We start from the raw sequence: 6,610 nt of genomic DNA, 5'->3' as shown, positions 1-6,610 counted from the left end.
GATTCACAGCTGCCATTTCTGCTGCAGAAATTTCTTTTCAGGTAACAGTGATACCTCGGGTTACATACGCTTCAGGTTACATACGCTTCAGGTTACAGACTCCACTAACCCAGAAATAGTACCTCGGGTTAAGAACTTTGCTTCAGGATGAGAACAGAAATCATGCTCCGGCGCCACGGCAGCAGCAGGAGGCCCCATTAGCTAAAGTGGTGTTTCAGGTTAAGAACAGTTTCAGGTTAAGAACGGTCCTCCGGAACGAATTAAGTACTTAACCCGAGGTACCACTGTATTTCCATGTGTCCTTCTCTATTTGGTCCACTATTTGTACCAGCAAGCCAAGCAAAATACACAGCTGCCAAGCACAGGCTTGGTTTCTGATACTTTCCTGAAACAAGCTCTGATTCTAAGAGCACTTAAACCATGGTTAGCCAACATGTCTTATTGGTGCTAGGGAGGGTTAGCTGAGGAGTTTTAGCAAAGGAGTCTGAAGGCCTGGCTATGACAAAATCAGGCCTTCTCTCTTCGCTGTGTCCCTTGTTCCTTATTGCTGTAGTCTGAGCCACAAGCCACACAGGGCTGGGCAGTATCTGGTTTTCAACATCATGATATATCACCAGTTAAACATTGTGATATAAAGATATCACTATGTCTGAAATAAGAATGGAGCTATATAGAGGCACTGGCTGGCTGCACGGTTTCTCCCACATTGTGATTTTTGCATAGTGCGCACACACACACACACACACACACACACACACACACACACAGTGGCGTAGCGTGGGGGGTGCAGGGGGGGCCGGCCGCACCGGGCACAACATCTGGGGGTTAGGGTTAGGGGGCGCAAATCCACGGGTTAGGGGGGCGCAAATTACTTGCCTTGCCCCGGGTGCTGACAACCCACACTACGCCACTGCACACACATCATTATTTGTGATATATTGCCAAGTCAAGATTTATAAAACCAGTATCACGATATGGACTTCAACCCGGTTTTGGGCGATATATCTATATACTGCCCAGCCCGAACATTGAAACATGGATTGGGGAGCAGGGGGTGATACTTTCGTGTAGTAGGGGGCACTAGGGTGCCATTATATTGCACTTTGCTTCCTTACTATGATTATTCATATCCCCTCTTGAATGGTACAAAATCCTTCCAAGGTGGCTTACGTATAAATTAAAAATACTGTAATCAAACCACAGAAAGAAAATACTGAAATGTAATTCATCTAGACACTTCTTACATGGCAGTTGTCAGTCAATGCTGTCAGGGTGGTAAACAGACCAGCTAGACTAGGAGTAAGTGCTTATTAATAGAATATTTTTGCCTGCCTCCCTTTCTTGTCTCTCGATCAGTTGGTGGCACATGGTCATCCAGAGGTAGGAGGATGGAGAATGGAGCTGGAGAAAGCTCTGATGTCTTCTTTACCTGCCTGCCTCACTCTCCCGCCTGTCTATTTAAGACTTCAGTTGTGGACTTACTGTGGGGAGAAACCAGGCACTGCTCATTTAAATTAGGGGTCAAATCGAACCCAGAGCTGGCTACGGCGGAGCCAGAGCAAAGGCAGGGGCAGGAAAAAATATCCTTCCACTGCACCCAATCCAGAATGGACCTGGTTTACATTGCAATACGTTGACAGCAGGGTTGGCACAGGAGTAGAGTGTGTGGCAGCCTAGCCCCCAAACCATACAGTTTTAGGGGTTCCATCTGGCTAACAGAGGCCAACAGAACTAAGTAGGCTTGGCCAGGGTTGTCCAAACTTTCTCCAGCGTGTTGGATCAGGAGTTTGCATTGCTCTGCCCACTGCTGTGGGTCATAAAGAACTAGAAACCAAGAAACAAACCTTTATGCCACATTGTTCTGTATTTTGAAGTGTTGACTGCTGTTTCACAGAACGTAAAGGTGAAAAAACCCAGAGCAGAGGGAGGCTGCTAGAGTAAAGATGGTGGGCATGTGGCTTTCCAGATATTGTTAGACTCTAACCTTCATCAGTCTCAGGCTGCACAGACAATAGTTGGGGATTATGGGAGCTGTGATTATGGGATGCGGGTGGCACTGTGGGTTAAACCACAGAGCCTAGGACTTGCCCATCAGAAGGTTGCGGTTCGAATCCCCGTGACGGGTGAGCTCCCATTGTTCGGTCCCTGCTTCTGCCAACCTAGCAGTTTGAAAGCACGTCAAAGTGCAAGTAGATAAATAGGTACCACTCTGGCGGGAAGGTAAACGGTGTTTCCATGTGCTGCTCTGGTTCACCAGAAGTGGCTTAGTCATGCTGGCCACATGACCCAGAAGCTGCACGCTGGCTCCCTCGGCCAGTAAAGTGAGATGAGTGCCGCAACCCCAGAGTCGGCCACGACTGGACCTAATGGTCAGGGGTCCCTTTATCTTTACCTATGGGAACTGTAGTCCAACAACATTGGGAGGGCCATATCCCTGTGCTAGAGTCAAAGCTGAGGTACAAGATCACAGAGTTTTATTAAAAAAAAAAAGCAAGCAAGAGTAGAGGACAAAATGGCCCAGAAATTATGTTTCCCATGGTTTTTCATTTTTTGAATATATGAAGAAACAGCCATGTAAATTTGTTTCCCGTGACAGTGTGTTCATTTCCCCCAACACACACATGGATGTAATATCTATCACCAAAAAGCATTGGCGTTCCCTGAAATACATTGCATATGATCAGAATATACACCAATATGAGTTTCACATATTTATCCTCTTGAAGATCTAAAAACCATCCATTTTATTCTCATTATTATGCTTGCCAAAAATAAGTTGTTGCTTTTCTTTTTAGTCCTACCTGATTTAGTCCCCACACCACCACACTTCACCTCCTCTCTACCTTGCCCCCTTCTCCATTGTAGTATGACAGCTAGCCTAGACCTCTGTTGCCAAATATATATGATTTGTGTTTTTCTTGTAGATAATTTACTCTTTATCCGTCTTTACAACTCATCTCAAAAGGGCCTTTCTGCATCAAGGTAATACACTTCTCAGAATCCAGTCACAATTAAGTCCCCCCAAAAGGATAATTCAGGTTTAACTCGTCAAACATTGTTGCCATCTTCACAGCCTCCTGGTTTTTGATTAATTGATCCCAAAGTTCATTTTAAGCAAAATTTCCTTTCCCTTTTCAACAGTCGAATCAGAACTTATAAAGTGCTTACACAAAAGCAGCCCCAAGTCTTGCTGAAGATACAAAACCCATAGGTAGGCTTGTGGTGTTTGCAATTGCCCCTGAATAAACAGAGAGCAAGAGTGCATTTAGGTGTGCTGGATCTGGGTTTAGAGTAGATCTACTGAAAGCAATAGGGCTTTAATTAGCCATGACCAATCTAAATTCCACTCATTTCAATGGGCATAACTAAATCTGGCCTGCTACATGTCAGTCCATCTCTAACAGCATCATATGGTTATGAAAAGCTACTGTTTTAAGAGATCATAAAATATAAAACCTAATACTGAAACCCATTTGGGTAGTTCCAAAAAACCCACTCTCATCTTTGTCTTACACATCTTTGTTCAGGTTCAGATGATCAGAGCCAGCATATATTTGGACACAGTGGTGATTTTTGGTTTCCACATATTCAGGATTTAGGCATTCTCAGAGGATAGGCAATCACAGGAATACAAGAATCCCATAACCAAGCATACTAAAGAGGTCAGAAGACTGAGCTGAGCAAGCGTATTATGACAATGGGATGAGAACTCTGAGATAAAACAAGAAGGTCAAAGCTGGTAAATCAATCTGAGAGCATGTCGGAAACAGGGAGGCCAGCTAGAAACAGAACCAAGAGTAAAGAAGCATCTTCAGAGACAGGGAAGTCGAGGCAAGAGCGCTCAGGAAACTGAGGTAACCATTATTATTTATTTAATTTAAAATCTATACCTCATGATGTTTCCAAATAGGAACTCAAGGCAGCTAGCAAAAACAAAAGACAACATACAATATACAGATAGGTAGCCGTGTTGGTCTGCCATAGTCAAAATAAAAAAAATTCCTTCCAGTAGCACCTTAAAGGCAAGAAGTTGCCAGACCCTTCTATATAGTGAGAAGGTGGGGAGGGGTATTACTCAGAAGGGTGGTGGGAATGGGAGATTGGCAGATAGCTGAGATGAGCCTGTTGACGACTCTTAACGACTGTAATAGGTCTTACAGGAAAAGGCAAGGGGTGAGAAGGTGAGAAATGGCTTAGTCATGTATAATGAGATAAGAATCCAATGTCTTTGTTCAAACCAGGTCTCTCCATGGAGAAGCTGCTGAATTGCAACTCATTACCAAACTTAAAACCTATTACAGTCGTTAAGAGCCGTCAACAGGCTCTGAGTAATACCCCTCCCCACCTTCTCACTATATAGAAGGGTCTGGCAACTTCTGTTTCAGTGTATCTGAAGAAGTGTGCATGCACACGAAAGCTCATACCAAGAACTAACTTAGTTGGTCTTTAAGGTGCTACTGGAAGGATTTTTTTTTATTTTAACATACAATATAATTTAAATAGCACATACCAGCATTTCTAATAACAACCATCAAACCCGTCTGTCCCCCAAATGTTAATGCAGCCATGGTGTGTTGCATAGTCAACAGCTGATAATGAGAGTCTCATATTCATAGGGAGAGAGGCCCAGAAAGAAGGCAATGAGTTGTTTCTGACCTGGCAAACTTTACCCTTTTCTGTAGCTAAGAGAGACAGAGAAAAGAATGGGAATGGGAACAGCCCTTTTAATGGGTGCCCTGTTGAAGTCTGGGGAATTTGTGCAGAAACTCAAAAGCTCCAAGTATGTTTTGTACTGAACAGAGTGGTCAGTAGCTTGTGTGGAAGCCTAAGGCTGGATCTAGAAACATCAAAAAAAGCAGTTCAGGAAACGTGTTGTAAACCTCATAGTGGGAAATCACATTGGCAAAAGACGGGACTCCACAGCGCCATCTGGTGTCACAGTGTTATAACGCCTATAAAACGCTTTTTCGTTACTAATGTAGCTGAGTCCAACTCCCGCCCCTTGGCACCTTACATACTTTGTCATCCAGGGCTTTTGGGGAGGTGTTGAGTTGAGATATTTGATGAGCCCTAATGCAATTAAAGGCCCCAGTTTGCTGCAGAGGTGCAAGTTGCTGCAACAGTTGTTTTAACTGTTTGGTTGTATTAATTTGTTTTCGCTACAATTGTAACCTCACCTACCTGGGATAGGTTTCATTGAAACAATTAGACGCAGTTAGGACTACAGCCATGATTATTATTTTGCAACTGTTTATATTGCTGTTTAAATATGAATATTGTAATACATCCTGCACTCCTTATCGATGAAAGGCAGACTAGAAATATTATAAATAAAAAATAAAAAACTGGGATAATTATTTTTTTTAAAAAAAAAATCATAAAGCGATAACAAATACACAAAAATTAAACACAGAGACGTTTCATGGCAGAGGAACTGCAGCAACAGGAAAGCTATTAATTATTTTCCTCTGATAGAATAACATAGCTAGATACATACTAGAAAGATCAGGTACCCCTATGATTTACTGGGCTTTTTAAGCAAATGATTTCATAAGGGACTTGTACAAAGACAGTGATGTGCTACAGGGTGTCAACATACCAGCGTATCATTGTTCAAATCATTATTTTTAAAAGCATAATGCAAAACCTTTTGAATTAGCCTTACATCAGAATGTACTTTCAAAGTGCTGGGATAATTTTTTATAATACCTGTCATTGAAAAACAACAATCCACATGAGTCATGGAGCCCTCATGACAAAGTGACCATTCTGAGATGAGTGCCAGCCTTGGCATATTTTCATGCTGTTGAAGCAAAGAAATGGTGTACACTTGGAAATGTGCAAAGAAAACCCAGCCATTTCCAACAATCTTTTATTGCGGAAATTACATCAGACCCTCCAAGCTTCCCTATTTTCCAGGGATGTCCCTGATTTAGAGAAGCTGTCCCGATTTCTGAGTTGATCCCGGAATGTCCACCTTTTCCTTAGGACGTCCTTACTTTCATTGGAGAAATGTTGGCGGGTACGGAGTTACCCAATCCCCGAGCCATCTGAAGGCAATCCTGTATAGGGAAGTTTAATGTTTTATTATATTTTGATATATGTTGGAAGCTGCCCAGAGTGGCTGGGGCAACCCAGTAAGATGTGTGGGGTATAAACAGTAAAATTATCATTATGGAATGGGATGTTGGAGGGTATGTTACAGCTGTGTATAAGGAAGAAGCTGCTGTTTCTACAGTACTTCCTTTTGGTGACTGAAGTTTAGTCAAGTCTTGGGCAGTCAATGCACAGTAAGATTATTTTAGCAGATCATTAATACTAGGAACACGGTGATTCTGTTTTTTGGATTTTGAAATCTATCACCTATTAACACTCCCCGTCTTTCACGATCCCACTTACCTAAAGCAAACACACAGTTTACACGAGTCACCAACTGACGCTCAATGTCCAAGATTCTGGGCTATGAGTCATGGTGTGTCAGAGGGATATTGTCCTTCACATCAGTTGTGGAGTGGGGTTACAATAGAGCACACTGCTTCCGTTTGGGTGAAAAACAAAAAGCTTTTATTTATTACAAAATCAAAAAGTAGTGGCCCAGATCAATACTCTC

The 6,610-nt window shown here is 42.6% G+C and overlaps 1 long non-coding RNA gene across 1 annotated transcript; it reads right to left on the bottom strand.

Moving 5' to 3' along the window:
• Positions 1–4,516: 4,516 nt before the first annotated feature.
• Positions 4,517–5,805, bottom strand: LOC308597015. The gene is made up of 3 exons (XR_014012800.1): positions 5,710–5,805; positions 5,182–5,315; positions 4,517–4,682 (listed from the first exon to the last, which is right to left on the bottom strand). It is a non-coding gene; the product is annotated as an uncharacterized lncRNA (long non-coding RNA).
• Between the last annotated feature and the right edge of the window lie 805 nt (positions 5,806–6,610).

This window comes from Podarcis bocagei (genome assembly GCF_964188305.1).
Source record: "Podarcis bocagei genome assembly, chromosome: 11".
Classification (NCBI taxonomy): Eukaryota; Metazoa; Chordata; class Lepidosauria; order Squamata; family Lacertidae; genus Podarcis; species Podarcis bocagei.
This window is presented reverse-complemented; position numbering and strand designations above follow the sequence as displayed.